Source organism: Alligator sinensis, unplaced genomic scaffold (assembly GCF_000455745.1).
Source record: "Alligator sinensis unplaced genomic scaffold, ASM45574v1 scaffold1643_1, whole genome shotgun sequence".
NCBI lineage: Eukaryota > Metazoa > Chordata > Crocodylia > Alligatoridae > Alligator > Alligator sinensis.
This window is the reverse complement of record NW_005842687.1, coordinates 642,613-656,780: the sequence shown is the minus strand read 5'-3', so window position 1 is coordinate 656,780 and position 14,168 is coordinate 642,613. Positions and strand designations below refer to the sequence as shown.

General features: G+C 42.4%; 1 protein-coding gene and 1 long non-coding RNA gene across 2 annotated transcripts in view; one reads left to right on the top strand and one right to left on the bottom strand.

The window, feature by feature from the left end:
- The window catches only part of UNC5D (unc-5 netrin receptor D), a 329,440-nt gene that overhangs the window by 120,492 nt on the left and 194,780 nt on the right, over window positions 1–14,168 (bottom strand). The gene's annotated exons all lie outside the window — the stretch shown is intronic.
- On the top strand, window positions 8,345–11,477 carry LOC102382013. Its single transcript, XR_324985.1, has 3 exons — window positions 8,345–8,381; window positions 10,087–10,204; window positions 11,400–11,477. It is a non-coding gene; the product is annotated as an uncharacterized LOC102382013 (long non-coding RNA).

The following is a 14,168-nucleotide window of genomic DNA, read 5'->3' as shown; positions in this document are numbered from 1 at the left end:
TAGGCATCAATGCCACAGTCGCCTAGTTTTTTAATGAGGATGGGGTGGTCGACAGTGTCAAAGGCCTTGCTGAAGTCCAGAAAGACTACATCCACGGCGACACCTGCATCCAATGCTTTTGTGACCTGATCGTAAAAGGCAATCAGGTTGGTCTGACATGACCTGCCTAATGAAACTGTGCTGGTTGCCCCTAAGCATCATCCTCGATGCCAGCCCATCACAGATGTGCTCCTTGATGATCTTCTCAAAGAGTTTCCCCAGGATTGAGGTAAGACTGGGTTATAGCCGTGTTGCTCTAAGGACATAGGCAGACAAAGGTTTGTCGAAAGAACACAATAATTAGCAATTTCCCTGCTTCCTCTCCTTCCGTCTTTGACCAGAAGATGGGCTCTAGATAAGACCTTCAATAGTGTTTCCTTGTATGTATGGATGTACACAGAAATCTTTCTTAAATTCTTATAGGATTATTTCATATCATTGCCTTGGTTATTTAGGACCTTCTGTCTCATCTTCACAAGGCTTCAGGATTCAGAATTGAGAACACTTATTCATATAAAAACAGCAGACACATACATATAGGTCACTGCAAGACTGGAGGGGAGACGGATCCCAAAAAGAGATACCAGGAGGTATCGAGTCACTTTGGCGCAACCACCAGATTGCCCAGTTCATCTTGCAGGGGCCCCACATTTGCCGGTGCCTTCTTCATCCTCCCTATATATTTGAAAAAGGAATTTTTATTATCTTTGATCTTGGACGCTAGTCCTAGCTCTATGTCCGCCTTAGCTTTCCTAACAGCCCCTCTACAGGCCCGAGCAGTAGAGGTATACTCTTTTTTGGAGATAGCCCTCCCTCCTTCCAGTGGGTGTACGCCGCTTTTTTGGCAAACCAAAGTTTCACGTGCAGGGGCTAGGATGTGTTCAGTAGCTTCAGTTGTAATATATAAAAGCAGCAAAATAGCTACTTGCAAAGAAACTGAGGACCCAAGACTGGGTAGGCTATAAATGCCATCATACAAGATATGTAGGGGGAGGATAGATATGATAATTCCCAGGCCTTGAGGTGCTAGGGGAGTCAAATGCAGAGAATGATTCAGTGCAGCCAGCTGATCTACTAGCAGCCTAATGAGCAACCATGGAAGCCATTCAGAGTTGTAATCTCAGACTCTTCCCAACCCAAACAGAACTTCTTTTCAAGCATGCATTGCTTAACTCTTCGGCTGTTCCCGCGGACAGGTGAGAACCTACTATTACTACATAGTTGAGGGAGTAACTCCTTCAGCTAAATGGTAGAGTTCGGTGTTGCAAAATTGAAAAGGCCAAGTTCAAACCCTATTAACAGCTTCTGAAACATGTCCATGATGCATACGCTTACAATGCATGAGGCTCAAATTTTCTAACGGTGGGGGAAGGAATGAAGATTGGATCCATCCCTCTGTAATGATGCCAACTGATGCAGAAGATATCACGTATGCCTGGGGAAGTGTGTACAATGCACACTACGCCCTTACATATAGCCAGGAGAATGAGTAAGGCAAATGACATCCACATCCTGAACCAGCCATTCCTGCAAAGGCTCTTTTGATAATGTAGTGTGCTGCTAAATGAAAGATAATTCAGCTTAGTTCCTCTCTCTTGCAAAAAGAAGGGGGCCCTTCCCGGCCAACACACACGCATTTTTCTTTATGGGAGCATGCAATGAAATTGGTTGGATTCATCACAGTATGATTGCCAAAGACAGATCACTGACCAACAAGCTTTCCTACTACTTCATTATTTTAATACCAGGCTAAAAACTTTTCTGAGAAATAGGCAGCAGAAAAAAGGACATCCCAGTCACTGATGCAATTTGTATTCCTCCAGTCATCACACTATGCCTGAGATACTTGATTGGTCCTGTTAGATGCAGGAAGTCTTAAGCACAGTCATGAAAAGAGTCAATATAGGCGATAACGGCATTACAAATTGCCAACTGGTTTGGATTTAACATAAGGCAATCCCAGTCTCAATATTTCGGTTTTAGACAGTTCTTCCTCTCTGATTGCTCTCCTAAAATGCGATGGGTATTGTGTATGATGCTGTGGAGATTGGCAAGGCTTTTACGATGAACTGGAGGGATGGAGTGCCACAGCATGCGTTCAAAGTGTTCAGGGCCTTCATGAGCTGCCAGTTAGAAATCCGTCTTGTGACTCAGGCCTTGCAACGTATGTTCTGGGAAAATCAGTGCATGTTGACTTAGACCTTGCAGCATACTGGGTTGTTTTATACATATCTTGTAGGTTATATTTCACCAAGCACACTTATTTGTCAGAGACTTATTTGTTATAAAGACTTCATAAAAGGAAAGTTCCCTGACAATGTGGTGTCCCAGCACCATGCCAGGGCTGGCACTATCTAGAAAAGTGGTTCTCAATTTTTTTTCAACCTGCAGCAACCCCCACCATAACTTCTGTGAATTGAATGGCACTCAGTTTCAACACCTAATTTGTATATTATGGTGCTTACCTCCTTGCAGTGAGGATTATCTAGGCAGGGACCAACCTGAGCCTAGCTTATTTGCTTATTTATCTACTTCTCTCTTCATACCTCAAGGCACTCTCCAAAGGATCTGGTGGCAACCCTGGGTGAGAATCAGTGGTCTAGAAAGTTCAGGATACAGCCCAATGTAACATGAAAGATCTCAGCAGTAAAACCCTGAAAACTCAGGATGAATCAGGGATCATAAGAAAGAACCAAAAAAAATTTTTAAAAATCATCTGTCCATTAACTAACGCTGCACAACCAGGTGTCTAATAACTTATATAATTGGCTGTGCCACCCTGAATTATGCATTGCTCTAAAAAAAAAAAAAGTCCATGTAACATTTTAAGAAGACTATACAAGAACACGTTCTTTTTCAGACATTCTCCAATTATATCACATCACTATGAAATTTAAGACTTTTTATCATATTGAACAACAGCATAAAAACGGCTTCTACAAGCACTGATCACAAGCCTTTTGCCTTTGAAACCTGCTCTTTGTTTGAACCTCTACAGAGCATTACTCCAGGCTCTGTACTGTGGCTGCTGTTGTAATAACTAATCCGCGATCTAGGGTGAGTAAAATATGCTCAGAGTATTAAACATGAAGTACCTTTAGGGGGAAAAAAAAAAGAGAAAAATATTTTAAAAGACCTGATGGAGAGCAATGAATGCAGGTCCGATTTGACTGCAAATGAGCTATATAACATAAATAAAACACTAACTTTGTGTTTTGCCTTGGCCATATTCCTATGGAACACAGCCATTTAAAAGGTTTAAATCAATGGCTTTAATTCAGAAAATGTTTTATAGAGAGAAGGAACCCACATGCTATTAAATGAAGACTGTTGTGACCTTAACTCAACAAGCATAAGACCAATATGTCATAAATTATCCACAATGGCTATAAATTGCACAATCCCTACTGTAGGTGTGGGCAACTGTGAAAAATAAATATGATAAAGTCATTCTTAAAGGCAGCTGAAAACCTGCAGAGCCTAGTTTGTGTTTACATACGTGGTGACAGTACTGCAGCATAGTGAATCAAATAAAAACAGAATAAAAATTACTGGAAATAATTTAACTGAGCAATTAAGCTGCCGTACAGGTTTGGTAAAACAGAATCCACACCTAAAAGGTCACTGGATTTCATTGTACAAGATGCATAGAGCTCTGATAAATGGGAATCAAAGGAACACGCTAGTATTTGATTTCTCCTTAACCAGCAAAGACTCCTCAGTGCATCTTTTGAGGTCTGAATGTGTCCAAAATCAAACATGTCTACATCTGCATTACATCACTACATTTTGTTGGCCTTATAACTTTCATTTAAATCAACTCGCAGCCTTTTTGGCTGGAATATAAGAAAAAAATACTTTCTTAGGATTAATGTGTAGACATTTTGGAAGTTGCAATGGAAAAGAATTAACTGAAGTGAAGTGAAGGTGTACATTCCTTGGAGAAATCTCTCCTTCCCCCACAATGAAATCAATAGCTGTCACTCAAACTGAAGATAGTGCTTTAGTTAACAGAGCCTTCATTCCCAAAGAGACATTCTTTTGTTAGATATCGAATGGAGGAAAAAAAAAAATATCCATCGGCTTTTGACAATTCGAGAGTCAAAAGAATCATGACCAGTTCAAGGGTCCCTGTGATGTAGAGTTACCCAAAAGGCATGCATCTTAGACATGTACACATGTGAAGGTTTCTAAAGTGACACACACCCTGAAAACTATTTACTTCTTCATGCCGAAAATTCTTATCTACAGCGTTTCATAGGAACATCCATAAATTAGTTATCTGCACAACTTATAATGTCTTATAGGATGCTATAGGATGGGTATAAATCATCATTAAACTGTTTGTGAGAATTCTAAAATAGCAAGTCAAAGTATTTTTTCCTAAAATGTTAGCATTTTATCAGTATAAATTATATATCTCAACAATTCTATAGTGTACATATACCAAAGCAGGCTATTAGAAGAAAGGAGGATCAGATGGAATTTAAGAGCTTCTGTCTGTCAGATGGTTTTGCACCCAAATGAGCTATATTTGTCTTCCCTTAAGTGAGAAAACACCCTGAGAGAGTTAATCAATCATTTCAATTCACTTCTTAGCTATCTGTAGCATGATAACCATCCTAATATAGTCCAATGTCAAGATAGACTAAAATGATCTCTATAGACACTCTGGCAACTAAAATTAAAACACTAGTGTGGCACATACCTAGATACTTATTTAGTAATGATACAGTCTGTAAACATCATTGGCAGACCTCATCAGCAATCGGGATTAGTCCTAAAGGAGCATTCCCATATGCAAGGTAAAATTCACCCCTGTGTAAAGAACTACTATAGGGCTGATTAACTTCTTCAGCCTTTATATAGGGCTTAAATGTGAGACGCAGTACATGGGCCCTTGCTCATTAGACACATAACAACAGTCCAAGATTTCAAAACACCTGGAGGAACACAACTCCCAACAATAAGAAATAGATACATGCATCAAAGGACATGGAGTTGACCTCATTTTCTTACAATATACCATTTTGACAGATTAAACTCAGTTATACCCTTCCTACTCAGTATAATTTTGCAAGTTTAACAAATGTCACTGTTGGCTCAAAGAGCTGCTTATGTCAAAGTCATCTTTGCTGGCATCACCATGCATTTAAATAAATAGTCTTTGAGATATATTGTACACTTTGGGTTCAGACCTGAAAATAGAATGTTTCAGTGGAAAAATGAAACACGCTTATTGTATTTGAAATGAATGTGCCTTAAAAGTAAAACAAATATTGATATTCCAGACATGATACCCAAGATCTATAACAAAGTATATAAAATGCACACTGTTCACATTTAGTAATCATATTCCATTTTCTGTAACTGGAAACAAGGTTCAATGAAGATCATAATTCACTAGCCTTTTTAGCAAACACCATATTATTTTATTATAATACGGTTTTCCTGCCATATTACATTTTACAGTATGTGTACAAGTAACATAAATATACAAGTCCCTGTAAAATATGCAGCAATGACTCTCACCGCTTTTGGAATATTTGCAGCTTTTGAATTTTATGTGAATTTCACATTTTGTTGATGTGCTTGCAATGTGTACTGCCCAGAAGAGAGATTATTTTACATTTCCATTAAAAGGAATAGTGGTAAATAAACCATCACAGCTTATGCAGATACTCACTGGAACATCTACAGCAGTCCATTAAGATGTCAAAACCTATGTTAAACATTTGAAAAAGTAGCACTGAATAAGACATGTTTAAAACTTTAAAAAGTATTAAATGATAATGATATTTTACAGAGGTATACAAACCTCTGCAGAGCACTCAAATCACCACAAGTTTATGTTGATCAGCAATACACTTATACAATTTCACAGTTTAGTACAACAGAGGCTCTTGTATAAAATCAGCCCCAAAACCTCAGGGACAGAAGAATTTGCAGAAAGATTGGCAAATTATCACTAATGCACAGATTATTGCTTTTTTTCAAAAACCTGTATCTCAGATTGGTTATCTATGAGTAAAGGACTTCAGAATCTCACTTAATAAGAACCTAATGTAAGTGCCACACTGGGTCAGACCAATGATCCATCTAGCCATTATCCTGTCTCTGACAGTGGAAGAAATGGATCCTTCAGAGGGAGAGTATTGAACCGGATAGATCTAGAGTGATCTATTCCCTATTCATTACCTTCCCTGGCATCCACCATTATTGGTTTAGAGATGCCAGAGAAAATATTTTCAACAGTTCTGCTCAACAGTTATTAATGGGTCTATCATCCATGAATTGGTCTAGTTTCTTTTTTGAATTGGCTATGCTACCCGCCTCTGCCACCTCTGATAGGAATGAATTCCACAACTTAACTACATGTTACATAAAAAGGTGCTCTCTCTTATTAGTTTTAAACCTGTATCCTATTAATTTCAGGGTACCCTTCCCCCTAATAACTGGGGTGCTCCCTAGTTCTGGTATTTTAGTGTAATAAAATATGAATGCCAATTTTTGACCTGATTTAGACCTCATACAACCCAATGAACTTTCAGTGGGGTTTCACATCATGCCATTCTAACTAGAATTTGGTTCTGCTGTCCTAATACTGTATCCTGTATCCCAGCCTTATGTGTGGTAGCAGTATTGTTCTAGCAAAGGTGAGCAGATTCTATTCAACAGTTTCAGACCTAAAATACAGGACCAGTGAGAAAACTGGTGGTTCATATAAGTGCTAACGACTGAATGTTCCAACACAATGGGATTGATTTTGCTTTCAAACCAGTGTATATCAAGAGTAACTACCACAGTCAGCAGAGTTAAAAGTTCAGTGCATGGGTAAGTCCACTGACCTCAGAGTTACAGCAGTTACTCCTGCTTTGCATAGGTATTGGGTCCATGCTCTTCTTAAAATGTAATGACTATCCTATGTTCACATTTAACCTAGGGCTTGATTCAACTCCCAAAGAAGGAAAGGCTTTCATAGCAGCTGAATTAAAAAGCCCAGTGACCAAAATCAACATTATACCATGGGCTTTGAGTTCTTTAACTCAACAACATATGCTGAGCTCAGAAACTTCAAAGCTAAGCAGAGCATTCAATCATCAACAGAAGATGTGCACCTAAGATGCCCTACACTCTTGGAAAGTCTTAGTGATCCGTATGTGGGAATGAACCTGAAATTGGTGGAAATGAAATGGACTGATCTGTTTACAGCAGGGGTGGGCAAAATATGGCCCGTGGGCCAGACTGAGCCCACCCAGACATTCTATCCAGCCTGCAGGGCCCCTAAAAATATAGAAAATATATATTTATCTGCACCTGGCTGCCTGTCAAAGATGGCAGGAGCCAGGGGCAGTAGGACCCAAGGGAAGTCAGTAAGAGGCAGCGACAAGGCCAGCCCGGTCCTGCTCCACCCCCAGAACCTCCTCCCACCCCCGCCGGAAGTCCCTGCCTGCCAGAGCTTTCATGCTGCTCCAGCACCACGTGGCTGCAGATGGACCGCAGGAGAATGGGGCCCACACCGGTACCCTGGGGCCAGGAGCCCAGGGTGGGTGGTTGGGTGTGTGTGTCCAAGCAATGAGGGAGGGGGAGAGAGAGAGACAGAGAGCAATGACGGAAGGAGAGACTCGTGTGTGTGTGTGTGTGTGTGTGTGTGTGTGTGTGTGTGAGAGAGAGAGAGAGAGAGAGAGAGAGAGACTGAAACTGTGAGTGAGTGACTAACTGACTATGTGTGTGCGAGTGAGAGACAGAGAGACTCTGTGTGTGTGTGTGTGTGTGTGAGAGAGAGAGTGAGTGAGTGAGAGTGTGAGAGAGAGAGAAAGAGAGAGACTCTGTGTGGGTGCACGTGGGAGGGAGAGACTGTGTAGGGAGAAGGAAAGATTGTGTGTGTGGACCCCACCTCACACTACCATACATGCAGACACCTAGACACCCTCACACCCCAGCCACTGTCCCCCCACACACAGGTCCCCACAAACCCCACACCCACCCACACCCCATATATCCACCCCCACCCCCACATGCTCCCTCACCCCACACTCACACCCCCACCCTTCCCAACACCCTCCATATCTACATACTAACAGCCCCCCACAAACTTATCCCCATGCCCCCCCCAAATACACAAGTAAAAGTAAGAGTTCATTTTAAGCTCCTGTCTAATCACCTTGTGGCAGGGCACTGTTTGTGCCTGCCACTTTAAGGGTCAGAAGGCAGTAGCCGGCAGGTGCCTGATTAGGGCAGCCATTTTAGATTCAGGGCTGCCCATATAAACAGGGCAGTTCTGATGCTGGGGGCCAGGCAACAACATTGCCTGGCCAGAGAACTGCTGATATCACCTGGAGGTAAGGGAGGAGCTGTAGGGGATGGTCAGGAGGCTCCTGGTCCTGGGTATGACCTAAAACTGCACCTTGCTGGGAGTGGGTGGCCTGGTGGGGCTCTCAGTGGCACGGGAGCCCCCAGGAAATGCCAGGCCAATTACCACCCCAGTGAAAGGCAGGTCAGGGCACCTTAACCCCTAGCTCCCACAACTGGGTGGGTTACCCCTTTGTTGGAGGGCCCAGAGGGTGGGACCCTCAAAGAGTGAGAAAAGGGCCATAGACTTAGGCCTGTCTGAACTCCCCCTAACTGTCCCATGCTAGGGTCAGAACCAGAAGGGTCGAAGGGGCAGGAGCCCACCACGAGGAATGCCCATGAGCTGAGGGCTGGGGGTTCTGACTGGCCTGGAGGTGGGCCAGGGCTAGTCAGCCAAAGGTCCTGTGGGGGGGATCACATGCAAAGGGGGATCAGTTCAGGGAGCTATGCTGCCTGGTATGATGGTGGAAGAGGCCACCTGAGGGGAAGAATCCAGGTGGGGTTCAATAGGAGGATTCTGGGGCCCAGTTGGTGATAGTGAGAACATCTTGATGCCATCTGCGAGGCTTGAGCTGCAGTGCAGGGGAGGAATGGAGCTGCAGATAGTGCCCCCTGGCATTGGGGCAGTAAATGGGCAGCCTCCCGCTTAATTAATATCTATTAATTAATTATAACAACAAGGTGTGGTGGCCAAGAACGCAGGCGGTTGGCCCAGGAACAGGTGGGCAGGCCACAGTGAGATCGGCCCTGAGCAGGCCCCCTGTTACACACCTCTATGTACACTACACAAATGCATGTAAATTAGGAGTGAAATATTTTTTGAAATCAAATTAATGAATGTTGTAAATGTTTGATTTTTTTTTTTAGAATATAATTTGGTATTTTTCTGGTTCTGAGGTGGCAAAACCCCTTGCTGAAAGGAGTATTTCCGGGGGCAAGGGGAAGGACTTCTGGTGGCAAAAGTTGGGGGTTAAGGGGTGGGACTACCAGTCACAAGATGGTGAGCAGCGTGTGGGGTACCTGTCAAGGGGTGGGCAATACCAATGCGGCCCTCAACAGATTGCCAAAACTCAGTAAGCAGTCCTCTGCCCAAAATAATTGCCTGCCCTGGCTTACAGTCTTCTTTGGGGGGGGTGGGGGGGGGGAAGAATATAAGATATATATGTGATGGGGAAACAACTTTTTTCATTTATTTTAAATTGGAAGAAAACAATTTTTTTCAGTAGATTTTGCTTTAAACAATAAATTATGTCTACTCTCTATCCAACTATAGAAATACATGAGGATCTGAGATGGGGAGTTCCCCACTCACTGTCTTTCCCTCAGCCCCCGAGAGCCAAGCCACCTTGCTGGCATCAGGGGCAATGGCCAGAGTGGGGTGCTGAGCAAGCTGGCTGTGATGCCATACGGCAAAGACACCCCTGGGTAAGGACTTTGTCCTTGCCTGTTGCCCTCAAGTTAGGGGACAAGTAACCTTGGGAGTGTGGGGACAGGCAACAGAAGTGGTTTAAGATACGTGGCAGCTGGCACAGCTCTGACCTGGAACCTTAAAGAATTCCCTAGGGAAACAGGGTCCTCAAGAAAAAGAGACTATCTGGGAACATGGGGGTTGGAATGGCAGCTTGAGTGGGGCAGATCCTGGGGAAAAAGGAGCACCTGGCTCTAGTTTACCCCAGGTGATCCATATTAACACAGGAGAGGTGAGCCACATCAAAGGAGCAGAAGCCAACATTGATAGGCCGGGAGCATCCTGCGAATACCCTGCCAGAAGTAGTGGAGCGGACACTCCATTGGAGAGAGTCAATTGCAGAGGGTGAGTGGCATTATACATGTCCATATATTTTTATCCATGTGGGGAACGGACTTATAAGAATTCCCGGTAGCCGTCCAGGGAGATGCGATGCCTTACTCCTGGCTGTGAAGCTCTAACAGCAGGAGTTTGCATACAAACTGGAAGGTCCAGGGACTAGCTCCTTGGCTATGAAACTGTAAGAGCAGGAGCCAATAACTCTGCCATTTGGAGGCCTGTGATGTAGGGGTGTAGGGAACAGAGGAGCCCCCGTTATAGGCCTGATGTCTCATCAGAGGCCATAGAGGACTATTTGTCTGAGGAAAAAGGTGCCTAATCAAAGGAGCCTTCCACTTTCTATGGGACAAATCTACTGAAATCTTCCATCAGGTCATGGCAGGCAAGTGTTCTGAGCGAGTGGAAGGTCCCCTAGGCTAAGGACAGACGGTCAAAAAGCCCAAGGCTGAATTGATTCAGTCTTTGCAGGTTAGTCTAAGCTGCAAAGATCGAGCTAATAAGTAAATGAACAGACATTCACTTTTAATTCTGGAAATGCAGCCACATAGCTGCAGTGGCTCAAGCCAGAAGACAAGGGGTATTAGAGCATGGCTCTCTGGCACACAGCCATCATGGGCTGTGTGTTCACGTCCTCTTCCTGCTGTCCCTGAGGTCTCTGGGATTTGCAGTCCACAATCCCAACAGCAGGACTCTGCAGGGTTGCTTAGCACTCCCTCTTCTGCTTCCAGGTGCCTCTAGGATATGTAGTCCACAATCACAGCCAGCACTAAGTAAGCAGGGCAGGGCAGCTCCATACTTGGGGGAAGGGAAGTTTTATCTGGCTTCCTGGCCCTAGACCCCACCTGGGATTTGCCTGGGGTGGGAGCAGCGAGCCCGCCCTCACTGTTCCAACTCAGGAGCAGAGGGGCAGGGCCAGCCCTGCTCTCTGGAGCAGACAGCATAGGCTAGCCCAGGGTTGCAAAATGCTGGGATGCTGGGGGACTGTGATTTAACTTGAACCAGGAAGGGGTCTGGGACAGAAGTTTCATAAAACGGTTTGACCTAAATCAGTGAAGTCTGATTAGTACATTCAACCAGGTTTATCTTAAACCAGTTTTGGCCATTTTGAAACTGCTTTATGTGCACTGAACTTCTATTCTGTTACACATTTAAAACAGTTTCTGATCACTTAACCCAGTTTATACGTAACTTCTGTCCCTAGCCCTAGTGAGACGCATCACACGAGTCAAACCACAGAGCAAGACTTGATTCCACCAACATTGGGAATGAGAGAGCATAGCAACACAACTGGGTTCCAAACCCACCCCACCATCTTTAACAACTATATTCAAAAGCATATGAGATCTAGTGAAAAACACATAGCTGCTATCTCCTGGTGACTTCTGAAACTGTACATGGATGCCCACTAGAGGAATATAAAACTACTTAAAAGGATATAGACAGTACAACACAGATCTTTCAAAATAGAATTTAATTCTTTAAAGCTGTATTTAACTGTGGGTAGTGGATTATTACATAACAAGAGCAAGAAACACATGTAGCAACGTACCTAAAATAGAGTTCCTAAGTGACGTGCATTGACTACTTCTTTGCAAAACTAGAAAAATGATTTACATCTTTTTCCCCTTAAAAACCATGTTGGTAGCCTGCCTTGCTGAAATATATGTAAAAAATACTCTCATAATCCACGTGACATGTTTCTGATGAGATTATCTGAAATAAATGTGGTTGATTATACATCGCCACAGCAAAGCTAAACAATGAATTAGTGGAATACCGTTTCCTACAATGGTGAGCACGGTGTTTTGTTCTTATGCCCAAAGTAATAAAGATTTTACTCACTGAAGAAGTAATAAGGCAAAACAAACAAACAGATTACCCCAAACTTGACTAACTAGATATTGACTAAGTATTTTCTAGCTCATGGTTCAAGATTGGTTTGACAGCAGCCACAGAATGTAACGTCATGGCTATCACGAATAAGACAGTAAGAAGGAATTGCCATCAATGAACCAGAGAGGATGTGATAATTTATCCTGTTTGCTGACTCTATCACAAGAAGCCAGAATCCATTAGTCATATTGATTCCGGATGTTACACCTTAGCTAGTACAGAGCTGCATACAATGACAGAATCAAGTTGTCCACATTCTTCATTGTTTTACTTTGAAAGTAAATGAGTTTGTCACTGAGAGGCAGTAGCTCTAACATTCACTATATCCTTAAGAACCAGAGAGATAAAAGAGCCGTTGGCAAGAATACACGAAAACAGACTCATATATGATGAGAGTTACCCACCCCCAACCTTATGGATATGAAGTCTCACCGAGCTGCTTTATGTAGCGAAGATAATAGATACGAACAACGCTATATCATCTTAATGACAGGATTGCAACGCAATGAGAACAGGAGTACAATTTGTATTTTATAAGAGGAAAGCCTGAATATGCGTTTAAAAACTAGGGGCCAGATTCTCCATCGCCCTATACTCTATGTAGCGATTTAAGCTAAGGCATTTAAAGAATCTAAAGGAATTAGGCACTCTGCTTATCTTTTTCCCCACAATTTTGGAAATCCCAGCTTCATACATCAATACCATGAAACATTCCCATTCTGATCTGGAAGCATTTAAAACTCAGCTTGCACTGGTGTATATGACCACAGCAAATCTTTCTTCAAGGCCTTAAATCCTGCAACCTGTTACATAAGGCACTCTCTTGCTCCCATAAAGAACCCTTCTAAACCAAACAAAATGTGTAAAAGGCACTAAGGTCCACTCACTCCCTAAAAGACATCAAGGTCCTAACAGAAAAGTATTTAAAGCTGGAATTGGGAATATTACAGAAAACACCGGTGATGAAAAATTAACTATTCAGAGCACACAAAGCAAGAGGATTGTCAAGTGAAACGGCAAAAGAAACAACTAAAGTCCCTCCACCCAACCCCCACAAAAAAAGAGAGATGTCTCAAGAACTACAACAGAGCAAAGAATAGAGAACAACTTTCAGAGGAGACAAAGTGAAGGTCAATTGAGAAGACGGAGAAAGGCTACGTTCCAAGAAATTCACTTGAGTGGATGTGGAGGAGAGGAAACAAATGGTCTTATTATACATTGTATTCTATAGAAAGGGGGCACTTCAATAAGAATACCTGAATTACATGAATGGAAAGAGATATAGTGAAACAGTAGATTTTGTCATCTGAACCACACAGAGATTCTGGCTTTGGTGACATGTGATTTGAAAGATAAGGAGAAGGTATTTTTACACAGCTGGTGTATGGATTTTTTTAATGAGATGTAAATCACTCATAAATACAAGAACCTCAGCCAGGTTGAAGCTGTAAGTGGAGTTCAGGGGAAAATTAAAAAACCCTATTAAGGAAAGGGTGTTGTCTGCAAAAAGTCTTTAGCAATGAATGACTTATTTGTTAGAGAACTCATGGTATATGCAGTGGAATAGCTACGTACAGCTTCCTCTTGTAGCATACTCTATACACTGCTAGATACTGTCTCGTTAAAGTTTTTCTACCATAACAGGAATGACTACAAAAGAAGATATCATAGATGCTGAGAAAAAAAAGAAAGAAGTAAGAAGACTCCAATGAAATGCACTGGGGACCATACAATCCAGATCTAATTTACCTGTGCAGTACATATCAATTCTAGCTGTAAAGCATTATGGAAAACCCAAGGCTAGCTGTACTATGATAAGGTTCCTAAGAGGGTTTATTTTTCTAAGCATCAGGTTTGAAATACTCTTCCAAACTACCAATCTGAAAACTGAAAGCCCTTTCATTTTCAGGGGAAAAATACAGTCCATGTATTTACAGGTTTTTGCTTCATGGTCACAACCTTCTGTTTCCTGTCCACTAAACTATTACAAGAGACACTAGTTTGTTCACTAGTTACCCAGTGCCTCTGCATTTTTTGTAAATAAGCAGGATTTTATTTTAAGAGTTTTTAAAATCAT